At 45.2% G+C, this 15,473-nt stretch overlaps 1 protein-coding gene and 1 long non-coding RNA gene across 7 annotated transcripts in view; both read right to left on the bottom strand.

The window, feature by feature from the left end:
- LOC311359602 (uncharacterized protein) overlaps nt 1-15,473 on the bottom strand; it is a 174,366-nt gene that overhangs the window by 86,600 nt on the left and 72,293 nt on the right. The gene's annotated exons all lie outside the window — the stretch shown is intronic.
- On the bottom strand, nt 3,120-12,717 carry LOC311359612. The gene is made up of 4 exons (XR_014638268.1): nt 12,442-12,717; nt 12,276-12,312; nt 11,958-11,980; nt 3,120-3,156 (listed from the first exon to the last, which is right to left on the bottom strand). It is a non-coding gene; the product is annotated as an uncharacterized lncRNA (long non-coding RNA).

Here is a 15,473-nt window from a genome sequence, read left to right as displayed (position 1 = left end):
GGTTCATTACAAGGTCATCATGTAATAACCACCACTTCCAACTAGGGTCACACATATTATTGTGTTCTGTATCAAACCAGTGATAACACTTACCATCTGAAGTCGATCAATCAATCCTATATAGAGATAAACAATACAGTAACATGTCAGAACAGCATTCAATATCATTAGTTAATTTAATGTCACCATGATACTTAAATTTACATTATATAGATTTAAATAACATGTATCATGGTTATAACCATGATACATGTTAGTTTATTGTAACTATGATACATGTTAGTTTAATGTAACATGATACATGTTAGTTGAATGTAACCCTTACCTCCCAGGTCTATGATTGATATTATTAAACGTATCCATCCTAATATTATGAACTGCTCCATATATTCTAATCATGTAGAATCAATTGAACCAGTTCCTGGTTTCCACTCTGAATCAGCCTCTACACAGAAGAACATCTTGACAGACTGAATACGTGTAGGGAGACGGCTGCCATTATCGTGGTCAAACAAGGACAGAAGTCTTTCTACCCTTTGTCCCTGCTCTGTGTTGTCATGACGACTCAGTGAGCTACGTTATAAACGCCACTGATCTGACGTTATGCTGGCCACATCGCCCCAGCTATGAGAGTAGTGTCTTATATACATGGATAGCTCCATTCTATAATCTAATATCTGGATGATGTTGTTCAGTAGGTCTGCCACTCTGGTCCCTCTGCTAGGTAGGCTCTGACTCTCTGGTACAATTAGATGAAATGTTTTTTCAATCACAGAGATATCATTTGACTTGGTGTGAGTCAGTAACCCTCGCGAATCACTGGGTATGAATAAATTATCTGTTACTCGTTTACAAAGGGAAACATGTGGAATAAGAACTTACTGTTACACTTGGTCCACTGGTCCATTGTTTCCTTTTGAAAAAAAAAAGAAAAGTGAATCCAATATGAACATTGGGTTCATTACAAGGTCATCATCAGTGGTGGATTAAGGTGGTCATTGGCCCCTAGGCTACTATTTGTGTGAGGCCCCCTTACTGATCACGCAGAAAAAAATAAACTTCGTTCCATGTGTAAAAGCGTGCTAGGAATATTACATGGCCCTCACACACTCGGGGAGCACTGGCACACACACACACACATTGAGACGGCCTTCACTAAAACACCAATGATACAGAAACAAGTGTGAATTCCCCATAGCTGCTGCGACCACGTATTTCTGTGGACCGACCGACAGAGAACTCCTTAATGAGGCTGGTGAAATCTAATTTACGCAGAATATCTCTTTCAATGGACGGATCAGAGACGGGTGATTCAGTCTGTTTTGGCCCATCGTGGATCTCAGTCTATCTTCAACTGGTGCCAATTTTGAAAAAGAGCGCTCCCCGCTGGCATTGGTCACAGGCAAAGTCATAAATAGTCAGAGTGCTATATCGACAATGGAAACACTGCTTTTCGCTTTTTCTCTTTTCAGACATTCTGCCTCTTTGCTGTCCAGCAGACGTGACGTATTCCTTTACAACCAAACAGACTTTATGAACCTGGTCACATGACATGGTCCACACATCTACCCAATCAGCTGCTTCACTTTTTAATGGTTCTTGTTATGGGCCAATAGGGGTCAAGTCTTTTTTTATTTCAAGTCAAATTGAAAATAGTCTGGCCACCCCAGGGCCCCTTACACACCTGGGCCCCTAGGCTCAGCCGAGGCTAGCCTGTGTGTTAATCCACCTCTGGTCATCATCTAATAACTCCACCACTGCCAGCTAGGGCCACACATATTATTGTGTTCTGTATCAAACCAGTAATAATACTTACCATCTCACGTATTCGTTTATCCAATTCTATAGAGATAAACAATACAGCAACATGTCAGGACAGCAGTCACTATCATTCAGCAAAATTTGACTTGGTGTGAGTCATTAACCCTTGCAAATCACTGGATAATAACGAATGATATGTGACTCATTAACACAGTAAAACATGTGGAATAAGAACTTACTGTTACACTTGGTCCACTGGTCCATTGTTTCCTTTTGAAAAAAAAAAGAAAAGTGAATCCAATATGAACATTGGGTTCATTACAAGGTCATCATCAGTGGTGGATTAAGGTGGTCATTGGCCCCTAGGCTACTATTTGTGTGAGGCCCCCTTACTGATCACGCAGAAAAAAATAAACTTCGTTCCATGTGTAAAAGCGTGCTAGGAATATTACATGGCCCTCACACACTCGGGGAGCACTGGCACACACACACACACATTGAGACGGCCTTCACTAAAACACCAATGATACAGAAACAAATGTGAATTCCCCATAGCTGCTGCGACCACGTATTTCTGTGGACCGACCGACAGAGAACTCCTTAATGAGGCTGGTGAAATCTAATTTACGCAGAATATCTCTTTCAATGGACGGATCAGAGACGGGTGATTCAGTCTGTTTTGGCCCATCGTGGATCTCAGTCTATCTTCAACTGGCGCCAATTTTGAAAAAGAGCGCTCCCCGCTGGCATTGGTCACAGGCAAAGTCATAAATAGTCAGAGTGCTATATCCACCAATGGAAACACTGCTTTTCGCTTTTTCTCTTTTCAGACATTCTGCCTCTTTGCTGTCCAGCAGACGTGACGTATTCCTTTACAACCAAACTGACTTTATGAACCTGGTCACATGACATGGTCCACACATCTACCCAATCAGCTGCTTCACTTTTTAATGGTTCTTGTTATGGGCCAATAGGGGTCAAGTCTTTTTTTATTTCAAGTCAAATTGAAAATAGTCTGGCCACCCCAGGGCCCCTTACACACCTGGGCCCCTAGGCTCAGCCGAGGCTAGCCTGTGTGTTAATCCACCTCTGGTCATCATCTAATAACTCCACCACTGCCAGCTAGGGCCACACATATTATTGTGTTCTGTATCAAACCAGTAATAATACTTACCATCTCACGTATTCGTTTATCCAATTCTATAGAGATAAACAATACAGCAACATGTCAGGACAGCAGTCACTATCATTCAGCAAAATTTGACTTGGTGTGAGTCATTAACCCTTGCAAATCACTGGATAATAACGAATGATATGTGACTCATTAACACAGTAAAACATGTGGAATAAGAACTTACCAGTTAACTCCCTATCCAGTTCCAGTTTTTCCTTTTTCTATAAGATAAAAATGTAAATAAAATATCAACATTGGGTTCATTACAAGGTCATCATCTAATAACTAGTATAGAATTACCCAAGAAAGTATTACCAAAACTCCACAACAATGTCAACTTTCAAACCAGAGATAAAAACACACTGGACCAGGTATATACAAATATACAGAGGGCATATGAAGCTGCACCATCCCCACACCTCGGATTATCAGATCATATCTCCTTGACACTGATTCCATCTTATAAACCAGTTGTCTGTAGAACCAAACCAGCTGTGAAGACAGTACAGGTATGGAGTGAGGAAGCTGTTACATCACTACAGGTCTGCTTTGAGAGCACAGTATGGGAGGTATTTTCACAGGGAGCCAACTTGGAGGAGTATACCTCTAACGTCCTGGACTACATTCAGTTTTGCACTGAGACAGTACTGCGCACCAGAACCATCAAGGTGTTCCCTAATCAGAAACCCTGGTTTGACGGTAATGCGAGGTTGCTGCTCAGGGCGAGAGATACTGGCTTCAGGTCAGGTGACATGCTGGCCTATAGAACTGCCCGACGAGACCTAAAAAAGGGCATTAAAGAGGCCAAAGGCAAGTACAGACAGAGCATTGAGGGTGACTTTGAAAACAAGGACCCCAGGAGCATGTTGTGACGGCCCAGGCCGGTCTAGGTGTTCTCCTTCTGTATTCTCCCTTCCCCCCCTGCAGTGGCTGATGGCGGGGCGGGGCCCTGATGGGAAACACCTGTGACCTGTGTCTATATTAGAGGGTTGCAGTCTGCTCGGTCTCTCTCTGCCTGCCGCCAGCGAAGCTCCGTCCGAGCCACCGTTTCCTTTTTTCGTTTGGTTTCTGTTTGGTCATGGTTATGTTGCACATGTTGTTCTATTAGTTGTAAATAAATTATATCTTTATTATCGTTCCTCCGTCCTCCCTTGGTCGTTTTTGTTGTGGTCTTGTGAGCCAGACCATAACAAATGGGGGCTCGTCCTATTGGTGTAAGTTGTTGCGTAATGTTGCTTCTGCGGAGATTGATGACTGATGTTTGCGAAGCGCTTTGTTTGATGTTCGCGCGTTGATTGCTGTGACGTCATTCTGGGGGTTCCGTGAGGGATTCCCCGTCGGAACGCTCGTAGGTGAGGATTGTACGAGAGGAATTGTTTTGGGCTAAGTATGTGGCTGTGATAGACGTGAGTGTGTTTGTGTAGGAGGATACAGGGAGAAGTGCGTGTTGGCCTCGGTTTTCGCAATCAGTGTGGTGTCTCCCCGGCAGGATAAGCGCGTTTCCCCTTTGGGTTTCGTGGTGCCACTGTAGTGTGGGGTGAAAGTGGTTGGAGCGATTGTCTCGGGAGCACGTCCATAGTGCGGACGGGTTGCCAGCTTGCTGGTCGCTTGGTCACACTAGTGGTAGAGAGTGCGTAAGTACCCGCCATCAGTATCCCCTGAAGACTAGGGTTGAGTTTAGGTAGAAATGGATAGGCAGTTAGGGGGGGTTCATCCGCTGGGATTGAGGCCATAATCGTGTCTTCTTTTTCGTTTCCTTGGTGAGTTTGTCTTTGCACGTCTGTTATCATGGCAGGAGTAGAGGATTTTGTGAGGGCACCTTCAGAGGAATTTGTGGAGCAGTGCACAAAGGAGCAATTGCTGAAACTCGCTGAGGTTTATAAGATATATGTCTCTGATAAAAGGTTGAAAGACAATGTGAAGGCAATTGTGTTGGCGAATTTGTATGATCAGGGTGTGTTGGCGTGTGCGTCGGGGCCACCTGCGGAGGGAAAGGCTGCCGGTAGAGTCAGTGCACAGGTTGCAGATTCAAATTTAACGTTTGAGCAGCAGAAGGAGTTGCTTACGTTAAGGTTCCGGTTAGAGACAGAGAAGGAACTGGAATTGGAGCAGCTGAGGCAAAAGGCTGATTTGGAGAAGGCTGTGACCCTGGAAAAAGTAAAGCAGCAGGTTGAGTTGACTAAATTGGACTTGGAAACTCAGAGGTTGAATCTCATGAGCGACGGTAAATTTGTTGGGGGTCGAAGTGGTGACTCCGGTGATATTTTGAGTAGTTTAAGGTTAGTCCCGAAGTTTAATGAAAGAGACGTGGACACGTTTTTTGTCTTGTTTGAGCGTGTAGCCAATACGAGAGCTTGGAGCGACGCGGACAGGGTCGTGTTGTTACAGTGTGTGTTGACAGGGCGCGCACAGGAAGCATTTTCCTCGCTGCCGGCGTCTGACAGCGGTGACTACTCAAAGGTTAAAGCTGCGGTTTTGCAAAGTTATGAGCTCGTTCCGGAGGCGTATAGACAGCGGTTTCGGAGCTGGAGAAAAGGGGACAAGTCTCATTTGGAGTTTGCACGTGTGTTGGGAACGCATTTTCACCGCTGGTGTGCAGCTGCCGGTGTAACAGATTTTGGTGGGCTGGGTGACCTGATTGTGCTTGAGCAGTTTAAAAACTCAGTGTCTGAGAGGTTGGCAATGTACATCAGTGAAAAGAAAGTGAGTACGGCGGCGGAGGCGGCCGCGCTTGCTGATGATTACTTGTTGACACATAAGAGAGGCAGAGGAGATTTCCCTGTCGGTGCTGATGGTCCAGTGGGGGGGGTGTCCTCCTGGGACAGGCCTCGAGCTGGGTTTTCACCGGCTAGGAGGAATGATCGGGGTCATAACAGTTGGCTGCCAGGTCGGGGCCGCGAGAATGAGGATTTTTGTCATTTCTGTCACGAAAAAGGACACTGGAAAAATGAGTGCCCTGTGCGTAAAACGCGCACTAAGTTTGGTGGCGGATTTGTGAAGCCAGCTGCCATGGCTGCGCCCGTTTCTGGTGCTGTGAGGCAGTGTGGAGATGTTCCGTCGTCAGTTCAGTTGAATCCTGATTTGAAATCATTTTTGCCGTTTGTTTCAAAAGGTTACGTGTCTCTGGGGGGCAGCCAGGACAAAGTCCCGGTGATAATGTTGCGGGATACGGCGGCATTTGATTCGTTCATTGTGGGGTCTGCTCTGCCGTTTTCCGAGGAGTCGGATACGGGTTCTTTTGTTCCCATAAGAGGCATGGGGATGTCAGTTTTTCGTGTGCCATTACACAAACTGGTCCTACAGTCTGATCTGTTCAGTGGAGTAGTGAACATGGGTGTGCGTCCTGCTCTGCCTGTAGAAGGGATCCATGTCATTTTGGGGAACGATGTTGCAGGGGGCCGTGTCTGGCCGGATCAGCCGGCTCGTCCGCTGGTTGTCCCGGTACCGCTTGGTACTCGGGGGCCAGATGAAAACGAGAAGAGGTTCCCGGAGGTGTTTAAGGCATGCGCTGTGACCCGCGCAATGATGAGAGCTTGTCCGGACGCCGGTGGCGCGGATCAGGCTGACCAAAAACTCATTGTTGCTGAATCATTGTTGTCACGTGTGTCTAACTCTCCATTTTCTATATCTAGCAGTGAATTGGTGAAGGAACAGAAGGCCGACTCCACATTGGCAGAGCTGTTTGAGTCTGTGCGTCCTGTGGGTGAGGTAAAGGACCTGGCACAGGGTTATTTTGTGGAGAAAGGAGTGTTGCTGAGGAAGTGGGTGCCGCACGGAGAGGGTTTCATGGGGGAACCAGTGTATCAGGTTGCGGTACCGTCGAAATTCCGTGATGTGGTTCTCAGTGTTGCGCATGATGAGTCTGGTCATATGGGCGTAGCAAAAACTTATGACCGGATCTTGCGTCATTTTTTCTGGCCACGGGTTAAGAAAAGTGTTTCAGCATACATAAAAACGTGTCACACCTGTCAAATGACAGGGAAACCAAACCAGGTAATTAAAGTGGCTCCGTTGTGTCCCATTCCTGCAGTATGTGAACCTTTTGAACATCTGATAATTGGTTGTGTTGGTCCTCTTCCCCCTTCTAAGTCTGGTTCAGTGTATTTGTTGACGGTGATGTGCCAAAGTACCAGGTACCCTGCTGCGTATCCGTTGCGCACGCTGTCAGCCAAGGCGGTGGTGCGTGCACTCAGCCAGTTCATCTCTATATTTGGTATTCCAAGGATCATTCAAAGTGACCAGGGGTCAAACTTTTCCTCACACCTGTTTGCTCAAGTGTTGAAACAGCTACACGTCACGCACAACCAGTCCTCAGCATATCACGCACAGAGCCAGGGAGCACTGGAGCGGTTCCATCAAACATTAAAATCTTTGTTGCGGGCTTATTGTGTGCAGTTGAATGCTGATTGGGAGGAAGGTTTGCCGTGGTTGTTGCTTACAGCAAGGGAGGTTACACAAGAGAGTACGGGGTTCAGTCCAAATGAGTTGGTTTTTGGTCACACGGTGAGAGGTCCACTGGCTGCGCTGAAGAGTGGCTGGGAGGAGGCAGAACCTCCGCAGAATCTCATTGATTATGTGAATGGGTTCAAACATCGTCTTTATGCCGCTACTGAATTGGCAAAAGAAAAATTGGCCTCAGCCCAAAAGAAAATGAAGCGCATTTATGACCGGCGAGCTGAGTGTCGCAATTTTTCTGAAGGTGACCAGGTTGTGGCGCTGTTGCCTTTGGTGACGTCACCGTTTCAAGCAAAGTTTATGGGTCCGTATACAGTGGTCAAGCAGCTGTCGGAACAGAACTACTTGATTTCCACGCCTGATCGTCGAAAAAAGAATCAACTTTGTCATGTAAATTTGTTGAAGCCGTACCATGTTCGGGAGAGTCCGTCGCAGGGTGAGTCAGCTGATGTTGTGCCAGATGTTGGTGCACATCCAGTTTGTGTTGGTAACACACTGAATGTTTCTGGTGACAGATTTTGTGAGGATGGTTTACCTCAGCTTGACTCTGCGGTGATGTCTGGTCGGTTGGAAAATTCCCAGATGTTGGCAAACTTGGATCTCGTTGTGGGGCATCTGTCGGAGGCGCAGCGCACAGAGTTGGTTGGCCTCATTCAAAAATTTCCTTGTCTGTTTGGGGACACTCCGTCCTGCACCAGTGTGTTGGAGCACGATGTTGAGGTCGGTGAAGCCAAGCCGATAAAACAACGGTTTTATCGGGTAAGTGCAGAGAAGCGTGTGTTGATAGATGCAGAAATTGCTTACATGTTGTCAAATGGCATTGTGGAACCGTCGTCCTCCGCTTGGGCGTCACCGTGCGTACTTGTTCCAAAGCCGGATAATACGCAGCGGTTTTGCACAGATTATAGGAAAGTTAACAGTATAACCAAACCAGACTCCTATCCTTTGCCTCGGATGGACGATTGTGTAGATCAGGTGGGTTCTGCCAAGTTTATCAGCAAATTCGATCTCTTAAAAGGGTACTGGCAGGTCCCATTGTCCCAGAGAGCGCGGGAGATCTCTGCTTTTGTCACTCCGGCTGGGTTGTATTCTTACAAGGTCATGCCATTTGGTTTAAGAAACGCGCCTGCCACCTTCCAACGTTTGATGAATAAAGTCGTTGGTGATCTGGAAGGGTGTGCAGTGTATCTGGATGATGTTGTTGTTTTTTCTGATTCATGGTCTGTCCATATTGACCGTATCCAGAGGTTGTTTGTCCGTTTGTCCGAGGCGCAGCTTACTGTGAACTTGGCAAAGTGTGAATTTGCTCAGGCCACAGTGACTTACCTGGGTAAAGAGGTTGGGCAGGGCCAGGTGCGCCCTCTGCTGGCGAAGGTTCAGGCTGTTGCTGGTTATCCTCCACCGCTGACAAAAAAGGAGTTGATGAGGTTTTTGGGTTTGGTTGGTTATTACAGATGTTTCTGTCGCAATTTTTCTACTGTTGTTGCGCCGTTGACTGACCTGTTGAAGGCGAAAGTTACGTTTATCTGGTCTCCTTTGTGTCAACAGGCGTTCGAGAATGTCAAGGCGATTTTGTGCGACTCTCCTGTTTTGGCTGCACCTCGGTTGGACAGTCCGTTTAAGTTGGAGGTTGATGCCAGTTTTGTCGGTGCTGGTGCAGTACTCTTACAGGAAGATGATGTTGCTGTTGACAAACCTGTGTGTTTTTTTTCCAAGAAGTTCAACAAACATCAACTGAACTACTCTGTGGTGGAGAAAGAGACCCTGGCTCTCATATGGGCCTTACAACAGTTTGAAGTGTATGTGGGCTCAGGTCCAGTGGTGATCTACACAGATCATAACCCTCTCACATTTTTGAACTCACTGCGGTGTGCAAATCAGAGGCTTATTCGTTGGTCGTTGTCTCTCCAGGCCTATACTTTAGATATAAGGCATATTAAAGGGAAGGACAACTTGGTGGCCGACGCTTTGTCTCGTGCTCCTGTTTGATTTTTTGCTTCTCTGTTGTGTATTCTCTCTCTCTCTTAAATTGCTTCCAGGTACCAGTTGCTGGGAGGGATGGGGGTCACGCAGGTGATGTTGGGAGTAGATGGTGTTTTCCTCACATGTTGAAAACTGGGTATTGGGTAATGTATATTATTGTAGTTATTGGGTAATGTACTTTATATTATTGTTGTAATTGTCGTGGCTGGTTGGTCCACAGGGTTCCTGGTGGGACCCTGTTTTGATGGGGGGGGTGTGACGGCCCAGGCCGGTCTAGGTGTTCTCCTTCTGTATTCTCCCTTCCCCCCCTGCAGTGGCTGATGGCGGGGCGGGGCCCTGATGGGAAACACCTGTGACCTGTGTCTATATTAGAGGGTTGCAGTCTGCTCGGTCTCTCTCTGCCTGCCGCCAGCGAAGCTCCGTCCGAGCCACCGTTTCCTTTTTTCGTTTGGTTTCTGTTTGGTCATGGTTATGTTGCACATTCTATTAGTTGTAAATAAATTATATCTTTATTATCGTTCCTCCGTCCTCCCTTGGTCGTTTTTGTTGTGGTCTTGTGAGCCAGACCATAACAATGTGGAGAGGCATCAAAACTCTAACTGACTACAAATATAAGACCACACTGGTTAGCAAGGACAGGGACCTCCCAGACACCCTAAATCGCTTTTTCGCCCGCTTTGACAAGCAGCACAGTGGGGTGACAGTGGAACGTCAGGTGACAGGGCCAGAGGAGGAGCAGACACTCACTCTTCAGCATCACCAGGTGAGGTCTCCCTTGAGAAGGATTGACACCAACAAGGCTACTGGTCCTGATGGGTGTCGGGCCGTATACTGAGGTCATGTGCCGACCAGTTAGCAGGAGTTTCTACAGACATCTTCAACCTCTCCCTGCAACAAGTTGCAGTTCCCACCTGCCTTAAGACCACTACCATCGTCCCTATCCGCAAAAAATCTGGCATTACCTGCCTCAATGACTAGCGCCCAGTCGCCCTCACCCCAGTAATCATGAAGTGCTTTGAGCGGATGATACTGACGTACATCAGAGACCGCATCCCTGTGGACAGTCACCAGTTTGCCTAAAAAGCAAACAGATCCACAGAGGACGCTGTCTCCATCGCACTCCACACAGCCCTGTCCCACCTGGAGTACCTGAACACATATGTAAGGATGCTCTTTGTGGACTTCAGCTCTGCCTTCAACACCATAATCCCCCATAAACTGGTCCTCAAACTCATTAATCTTGGTCTCCCCACCTCACTCTGCTCATGGATCCTGGACTTTGTTTCAAACAGACCGCAGAATGTCAGGGTAGGGGATCTGACATCCTCAACCATAACCTTGAACACCGGTGCGCCCTAGGGGTGTGTACTCAGCCCAGCCCTCTACACTCTCTTCACCCATGACTGCGTACCCATCCATTCATCCAACACCATAATCAAATCCGCTGTGGTGGGGCTCATTAGAGACAACACCAAGTGCCATTATAGGCAGGAGGTCCAACACATGGCAGAGTGGTGTGTGGATAACAACTTGGTCCTAAACACCACCAAAACAAATGAGATCCTTGTGGACTTTAGGAGGTCCAAGAGGACCACGCAGACCCCACTTACCACCAATGGGGAAGAAGTGGAGAGGGTGGACTCTGTTAAGTTCCTGGGGGCGTACATCACCAAGGACCTAACATGGGCTACTAACATCTCCAACCTTGTGAAGAGGGCCCAGAAGAGGCTCTTCTTTCTAGGGAAGTTCAAACAGGCTGGTTTATCCACACACCTGCTCATTCACTTTTATAGGAGCACATTTGAGAGCATCCTCTGCCAGGGCTGCAGTGTGTGGTATGCAGGCTGCACAGCGGAGAGCAGGAGGGACTTGGCCAGGGTGGTTAGGTTAGCTAAAAGGATCATAGGAGCTGAGCTCCCAGACCTGGACTCTGTGTGTGGTGACCGGCATGGTCAATGAGCACAAATCAAACTCACCCTGGACACACCTTGTTTGTCCCCCTACCATCAGGGAAGAGGTACCGCACACTGCGGGCCCAAACAACAAGAGCTGTAGCCTCCATCACCCCCTCAACCTTCTAACAAAGACCTAAGGACAACTCTTCTCCAGGAGCAGTAGCTTCCAACACCCACAACCCCGCCCGCCCCGCCCCTCCACACACACAACAGACTGGACTTGATGGGCACAATATGTACAGGGTGATGTGTGTGTGTGTGTGTGTGTGTGTGTGTGTGTGTGTGTGTGTGTGTGTGTGTGTGTGTGTGTGTGTGTGTGTGTGTACTATGAGTATTGTGCACTTTACTGTGGCCTCCACTGAAATCTTCATGCACTTTACAACTGTGGTTCATTTTTAATCTACATGTCACTATTCATATCTTTTTTAACCACTTCTGTCATTTGCTCTTTGTCTTTGTGTCATTGTCTTATTGTGTCTTTTTGTGTTTTGTGTCATTTTGACATTTAAACTCTAACTGTTGCTAGAGAGTTCTAACCAGTATTTCGTTGTGTAATACAATGACAATTAAACTCCTTGAACCTTCACACATGTTATTGTGTTCTGTATCAAACCAGTAATAACACTTACCTCCTGAAGTAGAGCACGCAAGTCTATATAGAGATAAACAATACAGTAACATGTCAGGACAGCAGTCACTATCATTCAGCATAACCCTGATACATGTTAGTTTAATGTAACCATGATACATGTTAATTTAATATAACCATGATACATGTTAGTTTAATGTAACTATGACACATGTTAGTTTAATGTAACCCTTACCTCCCAGGACTATGGTTGATATTATGAAAGATATGCATCCTATTATTATGACCTGCTCCATATATTCTATCTAAGTTATCTGTTACTCATTTACAAAGTGAAACATGTGGAATAAGAACTTACCCTTTAACTTCCTCTCCTGTTCCGTTGTTTTCTTTTTCTATAAAATAAAAATGTAAATAAAATATGAACATTGGGTTCATTACAAGGTCATCATGTAATAACCACCACTGCCAACTAGGGTCACACATATTATTGTGTTCTGTATCAAACCAGTAATAACACTTACCTTCAGAAGTCGATCAATCCATGCTATATAGAGATAAACAATACAGTAACATGTCAGGACAGCAGTCACTATCATTAGTTAGTTTAATGTCACCATGATACTTACATTTACATTATATAGATTTAAATAACATGTATCATGGTTATAACCATGATACATGTTAGTGTATTGTAACTATGATACATGTTAGTTTAATGTAACATGATACATGTTAGTTTAATGTAACCCTTACCTCCCAGGACTATGATTGATATTATGAAACATATCCATCCTATTATTATGAACTGCTCCATATATTCTAATCATGTAGAATCAGTTGAACCAGTTCCTGGTTTCCACTCTGAATTAGCCTTTACACAGAAGAACATCTTGACAGACTGAATATGTGTAGGGAGACAGCTGCCATTATCGTGGTCAAACAAGGACAGACGTCTTTCTACCCTGTGTCCCTGCTCTGTGTTGTCATGACGACTCAGTGAGCTACGTTATAAACGCCACTGAGCTGACGTTATGCTGGCCACATCGCCCCAGCTACGAGAGTAGTGTCTTATATACATGGATAGCTCCATTCTATAATCTAATATCTAGATGATGTTGTTCAGTAGGTCTGCCACTCTGGTCCCTCTGCTAGGTAGGCTCTGACTCTCTGGTACAATTAGATTGAATGTTTTTTCAATCACAGAGATATCATTTGACTTGGTGTGAGTCAGTAACCCTCGCGAATCACTGGGTATAAATAAATTATCTGTTACTCGTTTACAAAGGGAAACATGTGGAATAAGAACTTACTGTTACACTTCGTCCACTGGTCCATTGTTTCCTTTTGAAAAAAAAAAAAGTGAATCCAATATGAACATTGGGTTCATTACAAGGTCATCATCAGTGGTGGATTAAGGTGGTCATTGGCCCCTAGGCTACTTGGCTATTTGTGTGAGGCCCCCTTACTGATCACACAGAAAAAAATAAATTTTGTGCCATGTGTAAAAGCGTGCTAGGAATATTACATGGCCCTTACACACACAATCGGGGAGCACTGGCACACACACACACATTGAGACGGCCTTCACTAAAACACCAATGATACAGAAACAAGTGTGAATTCCCCATAGCTGCTGCGACCACGTATTTCTGTTCACCGACCGACCGACAGAGAACTCCTTAATGAGGCTGGTGAAATCCAATTTGTGCAGAATATCTCTTTCAATGGACGGATCAGAGACGGGTGATTCAGTCTGTTTTGGCCCATCATGGATCTCAGTCTATCTTTAACTGGCGCCAATTTTGAAAAAGAGCGCTCCCCGCTGGCATTGGTCACAGGCAAAGTCATGAATAGTCTGAGTGCTATATCCACCAATGGAAACACTGCTTTTTCGCTTTTTCTCTTTTCAGACATTCTGCCTCTTTGCTGTCCAGCAGACGTGACGTATTCCTTTACAACCAAACAGACTTTATGAACCTGGTCACATGACATGGCCCACACATGTACCCAATCAGCTGCTTTACTTTTTAATGGTTCTTGTTATGGGCCAATAGGGGTCAAGTCTTTTTTTATTTCAAGTCAAATTGAAAATAGTGTGGCCAACCCAGGGCCCCTTGCACACCTGGGCCCCTAGGCTCAGCCGAGGCTAGCCTGTGTGTTAATCCACCTCTGGTCATCATCTAATAACTCCACCATTGCCAGCTAGGGCCACACATATTATTGTGTTCTGTATCAAACCAGTAATAACACTTACCGCCTCACGTATTAGTTTATCCAAATCTATAGAGATAAGCAATACAGCAACATGTCAGGACAGCAGTCACTATCATTCAGCATAAGCCTGATACATGTTAGTTTAATGTAACCATGATACATGTTAGTTTAATGTTATCATGATACATGCATCCTATCATTATGAACTGCTGCTGGTTTCCACTCTGAATCAGCCTCTTCACAGAAGAACATCTTGACAGACTGAATACGTGTAGGGAGACGGCTGCCATTATCGTGGTCAAACTTTCTACCCTTTATCCCTGCTTTGTGTTGTCATGACGACTCAGTGAGCTACGTTATAAACACCACTGAGCTGACGTTATGCTGGCCACATCGCCCCAGCTATGAGAGTAGTGTCTTATATACATGGATAGCTCCATTCTATAATCTAATATCTAGATGATGTTGTTCAGTAGGTCTGCCACTCTGGTCCCTCTGCTAGGTAGGCTCTGACTCTCTGGTACAATTAGATGAAATGTTTTGAATCACAGCGATATCATTTGACTTGGTGTGAGTCAGTAACCCTTGCAAATCACTGGATATTAATAATCACTGGATATTAATAAATGATCTGTTACTCAATCAAACATGAAACATGTGGAATAAAAACTTACCATCTAACTCCCTATCCAGTTTCTTTTTCTATAAGATAAAAATGTAAATAAAATATCAACATTAGGTTCATTACAAGGTCATCATCTAATAACTCCACCACTGCCAGCTAGGGTCACACATATTATTGTGTTCTGTATCAAACCAGTAATAACACTTACCTCCAGATGTCTTCTACAAACCAATGCTATAAAGTGATAAACAACACATGTCAGGACAGCAGTCACTATCATTCAGCATAACCCTGATGCATGTTAGTTGAATGTAACCATGATACATGTTAGTTGAATGTAACATTATACATGTTAGTTTAATGTAACGCTTACCTCCCAGGACTAATAATATAATGAAAAGTATGCATCCTATTATTATGAACACAATTGCCCTATATTTAATACATGTAGAATCAGTTGAATCAGTTCCTGGTTTTATCTGCACCCCAGAATCACATCTGAAACCAGAAGGACAAAACCACGTTTAGTTTAGAGTAGCAGACTGGGTGTTGGACTCCAGGTTTAAAAGGTACTGGGTTCGATAATGAACTCCACTTTAGGGCTGCAACAACGAATCGATAAAAATCGATAAAAATCGACAATGAATTTAGTCATTGATTCGTTGAGTAGAGCGATTATTAATACTCGTAGGCGCGGAACTGTTTACAGAAGCC

Source organism: Micromesistius poutassou (assembly GCF_964030765.1).
Source record: "Micromesistius poutassou genome assembly, chromosome: 15".
Taxonomy (NCBI): Eukaryota; Metazoa; Chordata; class Actinopteri; order Gadiformes; family Gadidae; genus Micromesistius; species Micromesistius poutassou.
Note: the sequence above shows the minus strand (reverse complement) of the source record. Positions and strands in the feature narration are given on the sequence as shown.